At 46.1% G+C, this 21,165-nt stretch overlaps 1 pseudogene; it reads right to left on the bottom strand.

Annotated features, from left to right (window-relative positions):
* Positions 1-14,152, bottom strand: part of LOC128052068 (60S ribosomal protein L23a-like) — a 32,502-nt pseudogene extending 18,350 nt beyond the window's left edge.
* Positions 14,153-21,165: the final 7,013 nt, after the last annotated feature.

The raw sequence follows: 21,165 nt of genomic DNA, 5'->3' as shown, positions 1-21,165 counted from the left end.
CCCCCGCCCCTGTGGGCCTGGCCTGCTGTAGAGTTCCTCCGAGAGTGTCCTATGACTGCGGTGCTGCCCTGGATCTGGGCTGGCTTCACCACTCGGCAGTAGAAGAGCCACCATGATACCTCCCCACAGACATTGAAAGGGCCCTGAGCAAAAACTCATAGAGTTCAATGTCTAGAGCTGCCTAGAGAGGTTTAGTACAACCGGAAGAGCGGTGGTCACCACCCGTTTCCCCACTGAAGGGGGATTCGGTTTCTGTGTTGCTGTTGTTTATCGTGTTTTGGTTGCACCATGTGGCAGTCAGGATCTTCCCCATCTAGGGACTGACCCATGCCCACTGCGTTGGGGGTGTGCAGTCTTAACCATCGGACCACCAGGGAAGTCCTGATGGTGGTGATGACATAACTCCTCTCTCCACACTCGCAACACGTGCACAATCTCCCCCTGGGTGGACTTCATATAGGTCCAGGACAGGGGGACGGAAAATGTCTCAGGACAGGGAAATCAGGAGTCTTTAGGAATGAAGGGTGAAGAGACAGTCTTCATCTCCTTCAGAAACTGAGGTTAGATATTTTAAAGCCTTACGACTATCAAAGAACTTTCAGTTTCATCTAGGAAACAGAGCAGAGTAAAATTACAATTTTAAACCTATGTTACCTCTTTAAATGTATAAAATGCCTTCAGAATTTCCCAGGTTACATCTATACTTGTTTAGAGATTTTTGTTTCGTTAGTGGGGTTAACGAACTTAGGAGACTCGGAAAAGCAGGGAGAGGCTGTAGGGATGGTTGAGGCCAGGTACCCAGGTCACTGCTAATGAGAGTGAGACCCTGGGGGAGGGTCCTGGCCTCAGGTCCCAGACTCCCCAGCCAGGAGGAGAGAGTGGGGGAGACAGTGATTCTTGGCCTTCATACTTGGCCACTGAGTGTCTCCTCGATGCCAGGCACCTTCTGGGCATCAGGACAGAGCCAGGGACCAGAGGAGCTCCAGACCCATGGACTTACCTGCTGGTAGACAGCAGTGAGTTCAGTGAAGGAAGCCAAGCCAGAAGGGTGATACAAAGCATGCAAGTGGGGGACTTCATGCCAGGTAGTCAGTGAGGGTCTCCTTCAGAAGTTGACTTCTGAGTTGAAATCTGTGTGGTAAGAATGAGGGGAGCTCTGAGCTGGGAAGAGGGCAGATGAAAGACTCATGTGGCTGGAGGGGAGTGAGGGAAAGGAGCGGGTGAGGGTCAGAGAACCAGCTGGTGGGTGGGGTAGGCTGAGGTACGGGGTGCATTCCACATACCACCACAAGCTCATTCCCAACTCTGAGGCCCCCTCTCCCCACAACAGGGCGGCCTGGATGTTCCCAGCCTGGGGGAATTTCTCTAGAGAATGTGCTCTTTACAAAGAATGGTTGGAGGGGAGCCCTGAGAGGCATGTGTACCAGCAGACCCAACTTCAGGGGACATGGGGCCCCAGGGAGACCTGCCCAGAGCAGAGAGAGCCCAGCAGGCTCTCAGGCTGCCATCAAGGCTCAGCAGGCAGCTGAGGGACACGGCCTTGAGGGCAAAGCCAGTGAGGGAAGCCATGGGGATGCGGAGCCCAGTGCATGCACGACGGTTTTCTCAGTCAGAGCCACTCAACAGGTGCAGGTGCTGTGGGAAACACTATGGTGCTTCCTCAAACACTTAAGCATAGAATTACCACATAACCCAGCAATCCCCCTTCTAGGTATATCCTCCAAAGAATGGAAAGTAAGGACTTGCAGAGATATTTGCACACTCATGTTTGCTGCAGCATTATTCACAAGAGCCAAAAGGTGCAGACAACCCAACTGGCTATCAACAGATAAATGGATAAATAAAATGCAGTATAGACACATAATGGGATATTATTCAGTCACAAAAAGGAATGCAATGCTGATACAGGTTACAACACGGTGAACCTTGAAGACATTATGCTGAGTGAAATAAGCCAGGCACAAAAGAACAAACACTGCAGGTATGATTCCACTTATATACTATATCCAGAGTAGTCAAATGAACTGAGATGGAAAGCAGAATGATGGCTGCCAGGAGTGGAGGAGGGGAGATTGGGAGTTAGTGTTAATGGGTCTAGAGAGTCAGTTCAGGAAGATAAAAAAGTACTGGAGATGGATAGTGGTGATGGTGACACAACATTATAGATATATTAATACTCAGTGACACCAAACTGTGCACTTAAAACGGGTTAAAATGGTATATTTTATGTTATGTATATACCACAATAAACGATAAACAAAGGTGTTCACAGTGACTTGGGCTGACTTGGGAACCAGTGATCTGTCTGTCAGTAGAGGTGTGCAAGAGAGGCTGGACACCTTCTGGATGCTGGGGAAGGAGAACGAAACCAAGGGAGCAGAGCGCAGGTCATCCTGGACTTTGAGTCAGGACAGAGCCATGCGGGCCAGCATGTTCTGAGCCCTCACTGTATGCAGGCCTGAGCTTAGGTTCGCAGCCCTCACTATGCAGGCCTGAGCTTAGGTTCGCAGCCCTCTCTATGCAGGCCTGAGCTTAGGTTCACATACATTATCTCTTTCTGCCCTGGGACCCTGAGGCAGGGTCAGGATTACCCTCACTGGACAGATAGGATGCAACACCAGACAGCGTCCGTCATTGCTGCCTGCCAAGATCCTCTTCCATAGAGGCCCAGCTGCCTGGTCTCAGGTCACTTCCACTGACTGCCCAAGGTCACTTCCCTTCCCAGGCAGCCCGTTATCTATAACGGACCTATGTGGGGCCACTGAGGCCTGGCCGGCTTGCTCTGTGTAACTCCGAACACCACTGACATTCCACTTCAGGGGTCTCCCCTCCTTACTGAGCCTGTCTAGCAGCTAGAATCTTCTCTTTGCCCATGGCTGCTTCCTCCCTGTCCTTCCTCAGATGTTGATCCAGGAACCTCCTCCATAAACTTCCTGCTTGATGAACTCCTCAGGGTTAGCTCAGGGAAACCCATCAGCAGTGTTTGTCAAGGTCACTCAGCTGGGTAATGGGGAGGGTGGCTGGGGCCAGGGAAGGGTATCTGATGTTCTTGGACAGAGGGGAGCTCTCCAACCCTCAGGAGAGTGGGTCAGAACTTCTTGGATGACTCTGGCCCTCAGCACCCAGCCAGCCCGAGGCCAAGGGTGCCTCATGCTTGTGATATCCATAGTGCCCCTTGTATATCAGCAAAACCACACCACAAATGATGCTGGTGCAAAATTCTAATAGACAGCCTGGCCCATTAATGGTCTCTTATATATTTAAATTGGGCGTGATCCATTTGGGAATGGTAACTTTATTCACGGAGATTGCACCATCTAATTTGAATACAGCAAACTACCTGAGAGGTATGGTGGCTCCACGGTTTCTTCTCTCCCAATTCCTGTCCAGTCTGGTTTCGGGGCCCTGGCACCGTCACTTTTGATCTTTTTGTCTCCACTTAGTTGAGAAGAGAATGTGGGGCTGAAGTCAGTTGAAACTGACAAGAAGTCAGACCATGGTCTGAGTTCCACTCTGTGACCTGGACAAACCATGTAACCACTCTGAGCCTCTGTTTCCTCATCTGTCAGTGACCAGGGCGGTAGGAGAACTGTACACCAGTGAATATACAGGAGACTCCAGTATGGAGCCCGATGGCTGTCCCCAACCTGGCCACCCAGTGGCAGGACTGTCTGAGCTCTGAGGAGCACCAGCCAGGGCTGGAAAAGCAGAGGGACAGCAATACCTGCTGTGGGGCCTGGCAAAGAGCCTGGTACCCTCCGAGGCACCCTGGAAGTCTTTGGCTCTCCCGTCAGCCTCTCCCACTCTCCCACCTACCCAGACACCATTCTAGGTAGGTGTCTAAACCCAGCAGTGCAGCAAGGCTGCAGTCCTCTCTGCTCTCAGATCCTTGGCTCATGAGGGGCTATTATCACCCCCACCTCCAGGCCAAGCCTCTGAGCAAGAGATTAGGGACTTGGCCCCTTCTCAAAAGCCCTCCAGCATTACATTTTCATGCTTACCCTCCATTCATCTTCCTCCACCAGCCTGGGGGAAATTTAGCTAATCTTAGGGGAGGATGGAGGAGGGAAAAGCTGGCTTTTCTGATCAGTATTCCTTTGATCCACTGCTGATGGCATGAAGTTGATGTCCAAAGGCCTCCTGAGTTTCAGGCTTTTGGGGTGGGTGGTGAATTTCATAGACCTAGAGCTCCAATACTTCAGCCACCTGATGCAAAGAGCCAACTCACTGGAAAAGACTCTGATGCTGGGAAAGATTGACGGCAAGAGGAGAAGGGGGTGACAGAGGACAAGATGGTTAGCAAGTTGGATAGCATCACTAACTCAATGGACATGAGTTTGAGCAAGCTCCAGGAGACAGTGAAGGACAGGAAAGCCTGGAGTGCTGCAGTCTGTGGGGTTGCAAAGAGTTGGACAAAACTGAGCGACTGAACAACAAGAGCTTTGGAGGGTTTTTTCCTCCCCGCCTTGGTTTCTGGTAGCATCTTTCCTGAAGCATCAAATATTGGAAATACTGGACACAAAAATTCACATCAGCTTTTTGTTTGGATCACCTTAATCCTCATTTCTTTCTATGTAAGTAATAATAGGAGGGTGAGCAGGAAGGCAGTTTTTCTTTTTTCCCCCAATAATGGGATCATATGTATTGTCAGATTTTCATTTTCATTTCATTTTCACTTAGCAATATGTACTCTTTTCACACAAATATTTATAAACATCTTTCCACATAAATAAATATAGAACAAATAATTCATATTACTTAATATATCAACCACATTATCCACCCCCTACCCATCCCACACAAACACTGATCTCTTTCCTCAAGGGCAGAGTTGATTGTTTAAAAATAGGCTTGCACGTGTTATCGTGGCTTCCTCATATTTCTCCCAAATTGTTCCCCAGGCCTCCTTGAGGTCCCCTAGGGAGGATGTGGGGTGGGGAGTGGAAGTTAGGAGGCCAGTAGGGGCCACAGGGCTCTACCACCACCTGCACAGAGCTGGAGCTCAGCTGATCTGCCTCAGTGAGGGGAAAAGGTTTCTGGACTGTGTATTTGGCTGTTCTTGATAAATGTGATCATGTTCAAGTTCAATAAGGAATGTATGAACTTAAGAGTCTTTCTCAGTGCACAATTATAACTTCATCTTCTTTTGGATTCATAATGAAAATATAGCATTAGGAAGAAGGAAGACATTGGTGGGAGATGTTCTCGGCAGCTGAATCGGTAGAGAGGGGTGTTACCCAGAATCACAACAGTAGAGAAGAACTGAAAGCGGAAGTGAAGAGTTCTAGTCTGAAGTGGGAGTATGACATCACCATAAAGTAATGAGACTTGCAGGCCCACGTGACTCTGTGAAGACCTCTGTAAGATGGACCAAAGAGTGGTGAGCAAGTAAAGCGACTCAAAATAACTTGTACACACAACATAGGGTATCAGAAGGTGTGGCAAGGGATGGGTCTGGCTGGGTGTGCTGCCTTTACAGCCAAGTGAACAGCCTTATGGCTTCTTCAAACCTGATATCAAGGCCTGACAGGGCAGTGGCTGAGGTCAGCAGGGTGACCAGACCATTCAGGAGTACTCCAAGGCACATGTGTCCTCGGGAGGCAGGAAGGCTTGCATGGGGATATATAGCTAGTCTGGAACTCAGGTCTCCTGCCTCTGTTCAGGGCCCTTCTCAGCACCAGTTGCTTTTCCAGTACCTGGCAGTTGCCAAGAGGTGCTTCCTTCTCGGTTCAAGGCAGAACAAGGCAGCTGCAGTGCAGGGAATCAGCAGGCAGACCAGGCCACTGGTGCCACGTGGCCCACGAGGTGAGAGGTGCCCCAGGAGGGACAGCCCTGCACCTCATGGAAAACATGCTGATGGGTCTCCCTGCCATTGCCTCCTTGTTTCTTGGGTGGGATAAACCGTTTGGTCTTTGGACAAGATTATTTTTGCACAAAACAGGATTGTTATCACTTAATTGAAAATAATTATCCAATGAAAACTGAGCTCCACTTGTCTCGCTGGAAATAAAGAAGTGAACATTTTGGCCAGTTTCACTGATGCAAAGGCAGATATTTTAAGAAAATGAAAGTAATGAGAACAGACTGCATTCTCAGCAGGAAGCCTTAGGAAATCTCAGGACCTCCCTTGAGTGGCTCCCATGCCTGGGAAGACTAATTCACCCCCTGTCCAAGTCAGGACTTGTTCCAATGAGTCTGTAGTGGTGAGGGGTTCTGACAGAGCCAGAGTATCACTGAGTGTGGTGGCAGGGATGCAGGTGATCCCATTCAGTGGTTTAGCCCCCAAGGGGTTTTCCTCACAGACAGGCCCCAGACTCCTTCAGAATCAAAGAAACAGAGTCGGGGCAAGGAGAGGGAGTTGCTGACGTAACTCTAATGCAGGAGGTCACTTCTGTCCTTCTTCCCCAAGCCCTCCAGCACAGGGACTGCCCCTCCAGCCGCCCGGAAACCTGAGCCCAATATCCAAGCCCTCAGAGATGCTCCATCTGTCTCACCCACCCGCCCTGATGACCACCAACTCCATCTGCTTGCCTAGGCCCTCTCTGGCTTTGTTCACGTCCTCCCATCCTCGCTGTATCAGTTATTGCTGCTGCAGCACTGCTGCCTAACACACAGCCATGAGCCTCTGTGGCCTACAGTAACAGGTAGCTCTCCCTCCCAGCTCTGTACCTTCACTGACCTCCGCTGCATTGACCCGCGAATCCACAAGCAGGAGGGGTGGATGTGCGGCATGTATGCCTCTTACCCTCCAGGATCACAGGCTAGCTGGGCACATCCTTCTCCTGGTGATGAGCAGGTAGAAACATGTGAAGTCTCTTAATTAAGGTCAAGTCTCAGAACTGGTATCCAGTCACTCCTGCCCCATTCCATCCATTGACCAGAATAAGTCACAGACCAAGCCCACAGTCCAGGACTAACAGAGTATACTCCTGCCATGATGAAGCTGTGGCTGGAGCCTGGGAGGAGGGGGAACCTACCAGTCTAGTTCTCACCTTCCTGCTAGAATCCTCACTTCTGGTCTCACCCCCTCTAGTCTATTCTGCACAGAACAGTTGCTCCTTCTACAATGCAAACCTGACTACGTCACTTTTCAGCTTAAAATCCTAAAAATCCTTCCTTTTGTTTTTCTGAGAATAATTAAAACTCAGTTGAAAACGTTCTGTCCTTAAGGCTAGCCTAAGGGTCCTATGAAATGCGTCAACAGCACAACTGTCATGGAGGCCCTTCAGACTGAGCTTCCCTGGCTCTTCTCTCTTCCAGGGGCAGCCCTGGCTGTGCACACGTGTGTGCAGCAGCGTGCAGGTGACCGACCACCTGTGTGTACCAGTGCACCCTGCAGGAATATAACGCAGACTCCCAAGAGCGTGGGAGCAGCAGCTGCGGGATGGAGTACCCTTGTGTGTGGCTGCCCAGGAAGGCCACAACACAACTCCGGCTTGGAGGCAGGGAGGTTATTACTCTCCTTCCAAACCCAAGCACAAATCCCCCCAGAGGGTGGATTTCCCGTTGAATCCACTCATGCTCAATGAAGCTGTCTAGACAAGTACTACTCAAGATGTGACCTCAGACCAGCACTGGTCTGAATTTTTGGTTAAATGTCCAAGAAGGAGTAAGGAGCTTGCACCAGAATGTACATCACTGTGACACCAGGCTCACTGTTTAGTTCAGCTGACTTTTCTTTGTAGCAAGACTTTCTCCAGGAAGGAAGCAGTGATTAACTCTGACGGAAGCTCCTTATCTAGCGTGGACTGGTAAACTAATAATGTGTGGCCCGGCCACTTTGACACCTGATAGCTCAGTTGTAACGAATCCACCTGTAATGCAGAAGACCCTCGTTTGATTCCTGGGTCAGGAAGATCTGCTGGAGATTCTTGGGCTTCCTCTGTGGCTTAGCTGGTAAAGAATCTGCCTACAATGTGGGAGACCTGGGTTTGATCCCTGGGTTGGGAAGATCCCCTAGAGAAGGGAAAGGCTACCCACTCCAGTATTCTGGGCTGAAGAATTCCATGGACTGTATAGTCCGTGAGGTCGCAAAGAGTCAGACACGACTGAGTGACTTTCACTTTCACTTTGATATGGCCCAGCTCTTCTTTGCTTCCAGAGACAAGGATCTGAGGTGCTAAAACGTCTTTGAATGGCACCCCAGAGTAAAATTATAAGACACTGGGCAAAAGCTAGTAATTAAAAAATTAATACAGTGCTGTAATAAAAAAGGGACTCTACTTTAATATAACAACAGATGGTTGCCTAAATAAATTATATATGCTCCCTTAATGAAGTCAACTGCACTCACAGTTTGGGGAATTTCTAACAGGATGAAAAAAGCTGAGTAGTTTTTTAAAAGCATGATACAAAATGGTGTGAGCAGTCTACTAGGTAACATGTAGATTCGGTAAATGTGCACACATTCACATAACCTGAAGGAAGTGCATGAAAACACAGAGAGTGGATATGTTAGCGTGGTGTGAGTATACCCTTTTCTTCTTTCTTTTTTCAAATTTCTGAAGTATAATTCTGTTACTTTATAATGAAAAAAAATTTACACCTGTTGAATACACATTTCTAAGACCTCTTCGGTTGGTACCTTCTTTCATTGTGTCTTTGGTTTCTAATATTAATATATTACAAAACCATTAATTCCTTCCTTGGTGGTCCAGTCACACCATTTTGTGTCATGCTTTTAAAAAAACTTACTGTTAGATTCTCAGCCTTTTTCATCCTGTTAGAAATTCCCCAAATTATTATGAATGCAGTTGACTTCATTAAGGGAGCATATATAATTTATTTAGGCAACCATCTGTTGTTATATTGAAGTAGAGTCCCTTTTTTACTAAAGCACTGTATTAATTTTTTAATTACAACCTTTTGCCCAGTGTCTTCCTTGGTGGTCTAGTGCCTAAGACCCCATGGTCCCAATGCAGGGGGCCTGGTTAGATTCCTGGTCAGGGAGCTAGATCCCACATGCCACAACTAAAGATCCTGATGCCGCCACTAAGATGCAGCACAGCCAAATAAGTAAATAAAAATATGGAAAAACTCGTTTGGTTCAGAAATATAAACTCAGAATTTATGGTCATTGAGACTGGATTCTTGTTCATTTGTTCACTCATTCAACAAATATTTTCTGAGGACTCCTGAGTGCCCTTCCAGCACTGTGATGCAATAACATCATGTCCCTGTCTCAAGGGGGGTGCACTCTCCCCTTGCACTCTCCATGATTCGCTTAACAAACACTTGCCCACTTTGCACTGTGCCCTGGCCTGGGCTGGCATGTTGGGGATAGAGGCAAATTCAGCCAGGGGAAAAGAGACATGGGTTTGATCCCTAGTTGGGGAAAATCCCACATGCTTCAGGGCAACTGAGCCCCTGTGCTACAACTACTGAAGCCTGCACACTCTAGAGCCCGTGCTCCACAGCAAGATAAGCCACTGCAATGAGAAGCCCGTGCACCAGAGCTAGAGAGTAGCCTCTGGTCGCCGCAACTAGAGAAAACCCGTGCACAGCAAGACCCAGCACAGCCAAAGATAAATAAATAAAAAATAAATAATAAATAAAATAAATTTTAAAGTGTATTAAAAAGACATATCTCTTATATATGTGCATACATTCCCAAATGTTCTATATTCATGTCTACATAAATAGTCATTTTATTTTATTTTTTTTTTCAAAAAAATGGATATTAGAATATATTCAGTCCTGCAAGTTCAGTGCTTATTTTTCTGAAACAAAGCATTGTTGTTGTCGTTCAGTTGCTGAGTCGTGACTGACTCTTTGTGACCTCACGGCTTGCAGCCTGCCAAGCTCCTCTGTCCATGGGCTTTCCCAGGCAAGAATACTGGACTGGGTTGACATTTCCTCCTCCAGGGGATCTTCCCGACCCAGGGACTGAACCCACGTCTTCTTCACTGGCAGAAACAAAGCTTACAAATGTGCAAGGGCTGGGAGATCGCAGAGGACGAGCTCCTGGTGCCAGAGCAAGGTGGCCCTGATAGTGGCTGTGAGCGTGAGATCTTCACAGCCATCCTGAGAGGTCTTCCCTCCCTGAAGCCTGAGCTCTCTGCTGCCTGCTTGTCCAGCCCAGCTTCACTAAGCCGGCCCTGGATGTGGTAGGATTTTGCTGGACAGAGAGGTGGAAGGAAGGGATGCTGGGAGGAAGGAATGGCAGAAGTAAAGGCCTAGAGGGAGATGAGGTGGCGCCTCTGTGGTGCAGACCCTCATCAAACAATTGTGAGTATATGCCCAGACCCAGGTAGGTCTTCACTTATGGTGATCTCTTTTTTCTGTCTTCCTTTCATAACTCCCAACCCAGCAATCCCAAACCTGCCCCTTCAGTCCCTCCAGCACCAGAAACCAGGGAGTGGCCTTGCTGGGAAAAGAGGTTAGTTTGCATTGGAATAGTGATACTGGGGTCTCAACTCATTACAAGAGCAAATGTTGTACTAAAACATTAAGGAAAGAGTTGCATTTACAAAGTCCGTGTTGTTTACATGGTGAGGAGATATTAATTCATGACAAGGTGGACAGTGGGGTTTGGAGAGGTCCCACTGTCCTCTGTCCACTAAACACCAGCTGGTGGGCAAACCCAGCATGTGCTTACTTCCACTTTGACAGCTGGTCTTACAAAATGGGGACCCTTTAATCATGGGAATTCACCTAATGCTAATCTAGATAATTAAAACAAATACAAAAACAAAAAACCCAAGCAAAATACCCAACAGAAATTCAGAAGGAACTGCTGCTAACTTGTACAGATAGGTCAGGCACATTTCTGCATCATATTTGGTTCACACTCCTGAAATGACTGGCTCGGGCTTCACTAGGTGACAGGGGGAGGGTTTCTTCTGAGGTCCTCCTGGACCAGGCTGCTCTGAAGTGAGCTTGAGTGGGCTTGCTGGCCCCAGGCCAAGGCCAGGACACCAGCAGGTCCCTTACATGGTTGCTTCACATTGCTTAACCCACCTGCATGCCCCTTCCTTGTCAACTCTCTACCCTTTCCTGGGCCTTAGTGTTGTCCTCTATAAATTGAGGTAAGGGGTGAGGGGACAAAAAGGTCATTACAAAATAAAATGAGTAGGAGAGACTGCTTTGGTGATTCAGTGGTTAAGAATCTGCCTGTCAGTGCAGGGGACATGGGTTTGATCCCTAGTCGAGGAAGATTCTACATGCCATGGGGTGACTAAGCTTGTGTGCCTTAACTACTGAGCCCACAAGCCACAACTACTGAACCTGGTCCTAGAGCCCATGCTCTGCAACAAGAGAAGCCACCACAATGAGAAGCCCATGCCCTGCAACTAAAGAGTAAAAAGCCAATGTGTAGCAAGAAAGACCCAGTGCAGCCAAAAATAAATAAATATTAAAAAAAAAAAAAACCCAAACAAGGAGAAAACAGATCACCCAAGAGCCTGACCCAGTATGGGTTCAAGGCCACAACCAAGACCTTTTCCTGAGATCTTCTCGCCCTATCCTTCTGTCTATATTCTTTGGTTCCCAAAGTTTAAGCTCCCAATCAGTTCCCTGCTCCCCTTCACACTCACAGACCTACAAAGCCTAGCCCTCCAGCCTGGGCCCACTCATTTGTATCCCAAAGTACAGTGACTTGGGAGCTCAGCCACATCATGTAGACCCTTTCCTCCACCTCCACATCCCCCCACTCTCCCCTGCGCCCCACAGCTGGGACAGCTGCCCAGTCCCCACCTCCACCCCCCAGCAGAGATCACTGACAAAGCAGATCACTTGACCTGCCATGCTAGGATCCTTCCTGGACTCAGCACAACAGACCACTCCCTCTGGTGACCTGTCACATCCCTCATCCTTTACCAGCCCCACCTTCCCACCTGAACGCACCCCCACTGGCCTCTGAGCCTGTGAATGAGAATATCTGAGACATTCAATCTCCACTATTCATTCTTTGAGCCTGTAAGTCTTAGTACAGGAGCCACCTCTCAGCAGAACCTTCCCTGATTCCACACTGCCAACTTAAGAGAAACTGAGCCTCCTGTCCCTGCCTTTCCCAGATCCACAGACTCTGTATCAGTCAACCTGTGTAGGTATCTATTAAATTCCAGCATTTTTCCATTTGCATTACAAAATACTTTTAAAAATTGATGCATAATTTATATGCAGTAAAGTGCAGTTACAGCTCAATACATTTCTCATATATACACACTTGTGTATGGGTTTGGGATAGAGGGGTACAAGCTAGAAAGCTAGAAGACTCCCTGTGGGTCCATGTGTGGTGAGGAGGGGGTGCTACCTGTAGGTAACTTAGATGCTGGAGGCCAAAGAAAGTAGACACACAGCCAGCATCCTGGGATGGGGTTAAGAGATCTCAGGATGAGATCCTTGATCTAGATTAAGAACAATTAGTTTTCACATAGGTGAGAGATCATGCTGAATATGCAACTTAAAAAATCTCGGTAACTTAATAACTTCTTGCTCAGTTGATCTGATTGCTATCATTTATTCCTTCATTCACCCACTATCAAACATTGCCAATAACTACAACTATAAAGAATATTCTATGGCCATCTTAGCCGATAATTTTTTAAGGTCATTCCTGATTAATGTATAGGATAGAGTCCTAGAAGTGGAGACACTGGGCCAGAGAATAACCCTTGTAAGACTCTTTACACATATGGCCAAAGAGCTGACATGGAATGTGTTAGTCTGTTTGAGCCGCCATAACAAAATGGCACAGACTGGGTGCCTTAAAACAACAGAAATTCATTTTTTCACAGTTCTGGAGGATGGAAGTCCAAGATCAGGGTGCTGGTAGGGTTGGATTCTCCTGAGGCTTCTTTCCTCAGCTTATAGATGGTGGCTCTCTCGCTGCCTCTTCACAGGGTCATCCCTCCATGCATGTGGCTCTGGTATTTTGCCTGCCCTAATTTCCTCTTTTTATAAGGACCATCCTAGTGGCCTCATTTTAACCTTATTACCTTTTTAAAGGCAGAGTCACATTCTGAAGTACTAGGAGTAGGGCTTCAATATCTGGGGAACACAGTTCACCCCACAACAGAATTCTTCCTGAGAGGCTGGAAATGTCCTTTGGTGACTTGTGGCTTGGCTGAGGTTCCCTCGGTTCCTTCCTAAGCTGAGATGTATTTTTGTGCAACGCCCTCTCCTTGTCTCTCAGCCTCACCCGTTCCCCTTTTTTGTCTCTCACCCCATCACTGTCCACAGCTGTCAATCAGCCTAAAGTAGAGATTCTCAACTTCTGGTGGACATGGGAATCTGAGAGCTTAAAAAACTATTCTGGTGTCTAGGTCCCAACCTAACAGATTCCCACGTCGCTGGTCTGAGGGTACAGCTGAGATACGAGAAGCATTAAAGCTCTTTAGGTGGCTCAGTGTTTTGCCAACCTCCAGTTGCTGGTCTCTCTTCTTTGCTTTTGCAAAGCATGAGACAGGGCACAGGGGCTGTTTAATTACCATCTTCCAGAGTTAATTAAAGCTCCATATTCTTAAAGCCTGTTTTAAACTTCCCTAAACAACTTCATTTTAAAGCATGGTGGTAATTTGGCTCTTTTGTTAAAATTAAGTCCTTAGAGCAAAAATTAAAAGACAAAAATGGAAAACCACTGGGCATAGAAAATCCACCCTGAATTTAATAGAGTCTCTTAAGTCGTGGACCGTAGTGAGACTCTTGCTGCTCAGTATGGCTGGGGCAGCTCACTATATATCATGGTCCTTGAGGCTTATGTTCTGTGTAAGCTTTTAAAAGAAGAGGATAAAAGCTAATTTTCATGAGAGCCCTGCTTCTGTGGTGGGGTGATTAGAAAACTGTTAAGTCTGGGCTCCCTCAAGTTTCATACCCCAACCCTCAATGTTGGAAACAAAGGTTTTAAAAGGATTCTACTCAGGGGTGAATCTCACAGACACAGTGAGCTAAAGAAGCCAAAGGTAAACGAGTCCATATTGGATGATTCCATTTAGATGAGGTTCAAGTACAGGTGAAACTGATGACAGTGACAGGAATCAGACATGGGTTGCTGCTGATGTGTGTGTTTCTTGGAGGACAGTCAGACACTGAACACTTTTCCAAGGCCTTGGTGACGGACAGATGGGCATATGGCTCAGACAGTTTTGGGGAAGACATCGGAAATACCGGCTCCCTTTCGAATCATGGTTTTCACAAGTGGACCGGGGCCCATCGTTGGCAGGACGGAGTCACAGCCAAAAGGCCCACCCCGGTGCAGTCTGGCTTCTGCTTGCTCGCTCTGCTCCTGCACCCTCAGCTCCACCCTCACAGGTCATCAGCTGGGCTCCTTCCCTCCACCACTTTTGTGTATGTCCTTCCTGCCTAAGATGACCCTCCCGATTCTGTTCACCTGGAATTTGGTCATCACACAGCAGGGAAGTCATTTGTCCGCCTCCAGGGATGTCATTAATCGCACCCTTCACTTGCCACTAATTGTTTTTGCCATTAGACTGGGTACTCCTTTAGGGGCAGTACTGCCTCTGTTGGTAATGCTGGGCATGGTGCCAGGCACTAGTAGAGGCTTTAAACAGTGTTTGTCACTGAACTGTGTTAGTTTAAAAGGAGAAGCAGAGAGTATTAGACAAAAGTCTTTTGATAAAGCCATCCATCTAGTCATAACAATATTTGAAACCAGGTAGAGAAACATGATTCAAATAACTCTGGGAAAGTCAATACCTGGGGGGTGGAGATCCACAGACAGAGGTATGAGCTGCCCCCAACTCCAGGGTGCACGGCAGAAAGCTCCTGCAAAACAGAGAGACAAGGATTTGACGTTGGGGTGGGGTACTGCTGGAGAAATGGAGGGAAGAGGTGGGGAAAGATGGTGAAAGTGGGGAGAAGGAACTGCAAGACAGTGGGAACTATGCACTGTGTCAAGTGACACCTCCCTGCAGCCCTGAAACCCTCACTGAGGGTTCGTAAGCAAACTAACGAAATGCTTCATAGGAGTGTATTTGTGAGTGTGGGAATATGTGCATGTGACACAAGTGTGTGCATATGTGTGAATATGTATATATGTGTGAGAGCATGTGTGTGTCAGCTTGCATGTGTGGGGGTATGCATATCTGAGCATGTGTGGATGTGTGCATGCATGAGGGGAAATGCGTGTGTAAATGTACAAGAGTGAGAAAATGTGGGAGTGTGTGCATGTGCTGAGAAGAGCTGTGGGTTTCCTGCTGGGATTTCTTCGGGAGTGAGGCTGAGGCAACATGAGGAAGTCCACTCTGCATCTCTCAGCAATCACGATAAGCCCAGAGCATGGCCCTGGAGCCGAATATCTGAGGGGCCAGCAGCCCCCAGCTGAGAGATCTGAGTCAAGTATTTAATGAGTCACTAGTTGCCGTCAAGAAAGCTCATCTTGGTTCCTGGGCAGTTGTTGTTGTTCAGTCACTCAGTCTTGCCGACTCTTTGCAACCCTATGACTGCAGCATGATGGGCTCCCCTGGCCTTCACAATCTCCTGGAGCTTGCTCAAACTCATGTCCATTGAATCAGTAATGCCATCCAACCATCCGGTCCTCTGTCATCTCCTTCTCCTCCTACCTTCAATCTTTCCCAGTATCAGGGGCTTTTCTAATGAGTCAGCTTTTTGCATCAGATGGCCAAAGTACTGGAGCTTCAGCTTCAGCATCAGTTCTTCCAATGAATATTCAAGGCTGATTTCCTTTTGGATTGACTGGTTTGATCTCTTTGCAGTCCAAGGGACTCTCAGCTGGAAAAGCCATAGCTTTGACTAGACAGACCTTTGTTTGCAAAATAATGTCTCTGCCTTTTAACATGTTGTCTAGGTTGGTCATAACTTTTCTGCTAAGGAGCAAGTGTCTTTTAATTTCATGGCTGCAGTCACCATCTGCAGTGATTTTGGAGCCCAAGAAAATAAAGTCTTTCACTGTTTCCATTGTTTCCCCAACTTGCCATGAAATGATGGGACCAGATGCCATGATCTTAGGTTTTAGAACGTTGAGCTTCTGCCAGCTTTTTCACTCTCCTCTTTCATCTTCATCAAGAGGATTTTTTTGAGAAGGAAATGGCAACCCACTCCAGTACTCTTGCCTGGAAACCCCATGGGCAGAGGAGCCTGGTAGGCTGCAGTCCATGGGGTCGCGAAGAGTCGGACATGACTGAGCAACTTCACTTTTACTTTTCACTTTCCTGCATTGGAGAAGGAAATAGCAACCCACTCCAGTGTTCTTGCCTGGAGAATCCCAGGGACAGAGGAGCCTGGTGGGCTGCCATCTATGGGGTCGCACAGAGTCGGACACAACTGAAGTGACTTAGCAGCAGCAGCAGCAGCAAAAGGCTTTTTAGTTTCTCTTTGCTTTCTGCCATAAGGGTAGTGTCATCTGCATACCTGAAGTTATTGATATTTCTCCCAGCAATCTTGATTCCAGCTTGTGCTTCTTCCAGCTCAGCATTTCTCATGATGTACTCTGCATATAAGTTAAATAAGCAGGGTGACAATATGCAGCCTTGACATACTCCCTTCCCAATTTGGAATGAACCCATTGCTCCATGTCTGGTTCTAACTGTTGTTTCTTGACCTGCATACAGGTCTCTCAGGAGGCAGGTAAGGTGGTTTGGTATTCCCATCTCTTTAAGAATTTTCCACAGTTTTTTGTGATCCACACAGTCAAAGGCTTTATTTAGCGTAGTCAATGAAGCAGAAGTAGATGTTTTACAGGAATTCTCTTGCTTTTTTTATGAGCCAATGAATGTTGGCAATTTGATCCCTGGTTCTTCTGCCTTTTCTAAATCCAGCTTGAACATGTGGAGGTTCTCGGTTCACCTGTTGTTGAAGCCTAGCTTGGAGAATTTTGAGCGTCACTTTGCTAGCATATGAGATGAGTCCAATTGTGTGGTAGTTTGAACATTTTTGGCATTGCTTTTCTTTCATATTGGAATGAAAATTGACCAATTCCAGTCATGTAGGCAGTGCTGAGTTTTCAAAATTTGCTGGCATATTCAGTGCAGCACTTTCACAGCATCATCTTTTAGGATTTGAAATAGCTCAACTGGAATTCCATCACCTCCACTAGCTTTGTTCGTAGTGATGCTTCCTAAGGCCCACTTGACTTTGCACTCTAGGATGCCTGGCTCTAGGTGAGTGATCACACCATCATGATTATCTGGGTCATTAAGATCTCTTTTGCAAAGTTCTGTGTATTCTTGCCACCTCTTCTTAATATCTTCTGCTTCTGTTAGGTCCATACCATTTCTGTCCTTTATTGAACCCATCTTTTCATGAAATATTCCCTTGGTATCTCTAATTTTTTAAAAGAGATCTCTAGTCTTTCCCATTCTATTGTTTTCCTCTATTTCTTTGCACTGATCACTAAGGAAGGCTTTCTTATCTTTCCTTGCTATTCTTTGGAACTCTGGATTCAAATGGATATATCGTTCCTTTTCTCCTTTGCCTTTCACTTCTCTTCTTTTTCTCAGCTCTTTGTAAGGCCTCCCCAGACAGCCATCTTGCCTTTTGCATTTCTTTTTCTTGGGGATGGTTTTCATTACTGCCTCTTGTACAATGTTATGAACCTCCATCCTTGTGTTTTTCAGGCACTCTGTCTATCAGATCTAATCCCTTGAATCTATTTGTCACTTCTACTGTATAATCATAAGGGATTTGATTTAGGTCATATCTGAATGCCCTGGTGTCTTTCCCTACTTTCTCAATTTAAGTCTGAATTTGGCAATAAGGAGAGCGAAAAAGCTGGCTTACAACTCAGCATTCAAAAAAGAAAGATCATGCCATCTGGCCCCATCACTCCATGGCAAATAGATGGAGAAACAATGGAAACAGTGACAGATTTTATTTTCTTGGGCTCCAAAATCACTGCAGATGGTGACTGCAGCCATGACATTAAAAGACACTTGCTCCTTGGAAGAAAAATTATGACCAACCTAGACAGCATATTAAAAAGCAGAGACATTACTTTGCCAACAAAGGTGCATCTAGCCAAGGCTATGGTTTTTCCAGTAGTCATGTATGGATGTGAGAGTTGGACTATAAAGAAAGCTAAGCGCTGAAGAATTGATGCTTTTGAACTGTGGTGTTGGAGAAGACCCTTAAGAGTCCCTTGAATAGCAAGGAGATCCAAACAGCCCATTCTAAAGGAAATCAGTCCTGAATATTCATTGGAAGGACTGATGCTGAAGCTGAAGGTCCAATACTTTGGCCACCTGATGTGAAGAATTGACTCATTTGAAAAGACCTGATGCCGGGAAAGATTGAAGGCGAGAGGAGAAGGGGACAACAGAGGATGAGACGGTTGGATGGTATCGCCGACTCAGTGGACATGAGTTTCAGTAAACTCTGGGAGTTGGTGATGGACAGGGAGGTCTGGCATGCTGCAGTCCATGGGGTTGCAAAGAGTTGTACATGACTGAATGAATGAATTGAATTTGGCAATAAGGAGTTCATGATCTGAGCCACAGTCAGCTTCTGGTCTTGTTTTTGCTGACTGTATAGAGCTTCTCCATCTTCAGCTGCAAAGAATATAATCAATCTGATTTTGTATTGACCATCTGGTGATGTTCATGTGTAGAGCCTTCTCATGTTGTTGGAAGAGGTGTTTGCTATGACTAGTGTGTTCTCTTGGCAAAACTCTATTAGATTTTGCTCTGCTTCATTCTGTACTCCAAGGCCAAATTTGCCTGTTACTCTAGGTATCTCTTGACTTACTACTTTTGCATTCCAGTCCCCTATGATGAAAAGGACATCTTTTTTTGGGTGTTAGTTCTATAACGTCATGTAGGTCTTCACAGAACTGTTCAACTTCAGCTTCTTTGGTATTGGTGGTTGGGGCATAGACTTGGATTACTTGGAATGCCTTGCCTTGGAAACAAACAGAGATCAGTCTGTCATTTTTGAGACTGCACCCAAGTATTGTGGACTCTCTCGTTGACTAGGAGGGCTACTCCATTTCTTCTAAGGGATTCTTGCCCACAGTAGTACATATAATGGTCATTTGAATTAAATTCACCCATTCTGGCCCATTTTAGTTCACTGATTCCCTAAGAAGAAATGAAGTGCCATCATAGTCAACAAAAGAGTCTACAATACAGTACTTGGGTGCAATCTCAAAAATGACAGAATGATCTTTGTTCATTTCCAAGGCAAACCATTCAATATCACAGTAATTCAAGTGTATCCCCTGACCAGTAATGCTGAAGAAGTTGAAGTTGAATGGTTCTATGAACACCTACAAGACTTTCTAGAACTAACACCCCCAAAAGATGTCCTTTTCATTATAGGATATTGGAATGCAAAAGTAGGAAGTCAAGAGATACCTGGAGTAACAGGCAAATTTGGCCTTGGAGTACAGACTGAAGAAGAGCAAAGGCTAATAGCATTTTGCTAAGAGAATGCACTGGTCATAGCAAACACCCTGTTCCAACAACACAAGAGAAGACTCTACACATGAACATCACCAGATGGTCAATAGAAAATCAGACTGATTATATTCTTTGCAGCCAAAGATGGAGAAGCTCTATACAGTTAGCAAAACCAAGACTGGGAGCTGACTGTGTCTCAGATCATGAACTCCTTATTGCCAAATTTAGACTTAAATTGAAAAAAGTAGGGAAAACCACTAGGCCATTCAGATATGACCTAAATCAAATCCCTTATGATTATATAGTGGAAATGACAAATAGATTCAAGGGATTAGATCTGATAGAGTACCTGAAGAACTATGGACAGAGGTTTATAACATTATACAAGAGGCAGTAATGAAAACCACCCCCAAGAAAAAGAAATGAAAAAGGTAAAATGGCTGTCTGGGGAGGCCTTACAAAGAGCTGAGAAAAAGAAGAGAAGCGAAAGGCAAAGGAGAAAAGGAACGATATATCCATTTGAATCCAGAGTTCCAAAGAATAGCAAGGAGAGATAAGAAAACCTTCCTTAGTGATCAGTGCAAAGAAATAGAGGAAAACAATAGAATGGGAAAGACTAGAGATCTCTTTTAAAAAATTAGAGATACCAAGGGAATATTTCATGAAAAGATGGGTTCAATAAAGGACAGAAATGGTATGGACCTAACAGAAGCAGAAGATATTAAGAAGAGGTGGCAAGAATACACAGAACTTTGCAAAAGAGATCTTAATGACCCAGATAATCATGATGGTGTGATCACTCACCTAGAGCCAGGCATCCTAGAGTGCAAAGTCAAGTGGGCCTTAGGAAGCATCACTACGAACAAAGCTAGTGGAGGTGATGGAATTCCAGTTGAGCTATTGTATGCGAGACAGCAAAAGAGACACAGATGTATAGAACACTTTTGGACTCTATGGGAGAGGGAGAGGGTGGGATGATTTGGGAGAATGGCATTGAAACATGTATAATATCATGTAAGAAACGAATCGCCAGTCTAAGTCTGATGCAGGATACAGGATGCTTGGGGCTGGTGCACTGGGATGACCCAGAGAGATGGAATGGGGAGGCAGGTGGGAGGGGGGGTTCAGGATTGGGAACTCATGTACACCCATGGCGGATTCATGTTGATGTATGGCAAAACCAATATAGTATTGTAAAATAAAAGAAAGTAAAAAAAAAAAATCATAAAAGATGATGCTGTGAAAGTGCTGCACTCAATATGCCAGCAAAATTTGAAAACTCAGCAGTGGCCACAGGACTGGAAAAGGTCAGTTTTCACTGCAATCCCAAAGAAAGGCAATGATAAAGAATGCTCAAACTACCGCACAGTTGCGCTTATCTCACATGCTAGCACAGTGGTGCTCAAAATTCTCCAAGCCAGGCTTCAATAGTATATGAACTGTGAACTTCCAGATGTTCAAGCTGGATTTAGAAAAGGCAGAGGAACCAGAGATCAAATTGCCAACATCCGCTGGATCATCGAAAAAGTGAGAGTTCTGGAAAAACATCTACTTCTGCTTTATTGACTACACCAAAGCCTTTGACTGTGTGGATCACAACAAACTGTGGAAAATTCCTCAAGTGATGGGGTTACCAGACCACCTGACCTGCCTCCTAAGAAACCTGTATGTAGGACAAGAAGCAACAGTTATAACTGGACATGGAACAGATTGGTTCCAGATCGGGAAAGGAGTACGTCAAGGCTGTATATTTTCACCCTGCTTATTTAACTTATATGCAGAGTACATCATGAGAAATGCTGGGCTGGAAGAAGCACAAGCTGGAATCAAGATTGCTGGGAGAAATATCAAT

The sequence above is a fragment of the Budorcas taxicolor genome, chromosome 8, assembly GCF_023091745.1.
Source record: "Budorcas taxicolor isolate Tak-1 chromosome 8, Takin1.1, whole genome shotgun sequence".
Taxonomy (NCBI): Eukaryota; Metazoa; Chordata; class Mammalia; order Artiodactyla; family Bovidae; genus Budorcas; species Budorcas taxicolor.
This window is presented reverse-complemented; position numbering and strand designations above follow the sequence as displayed.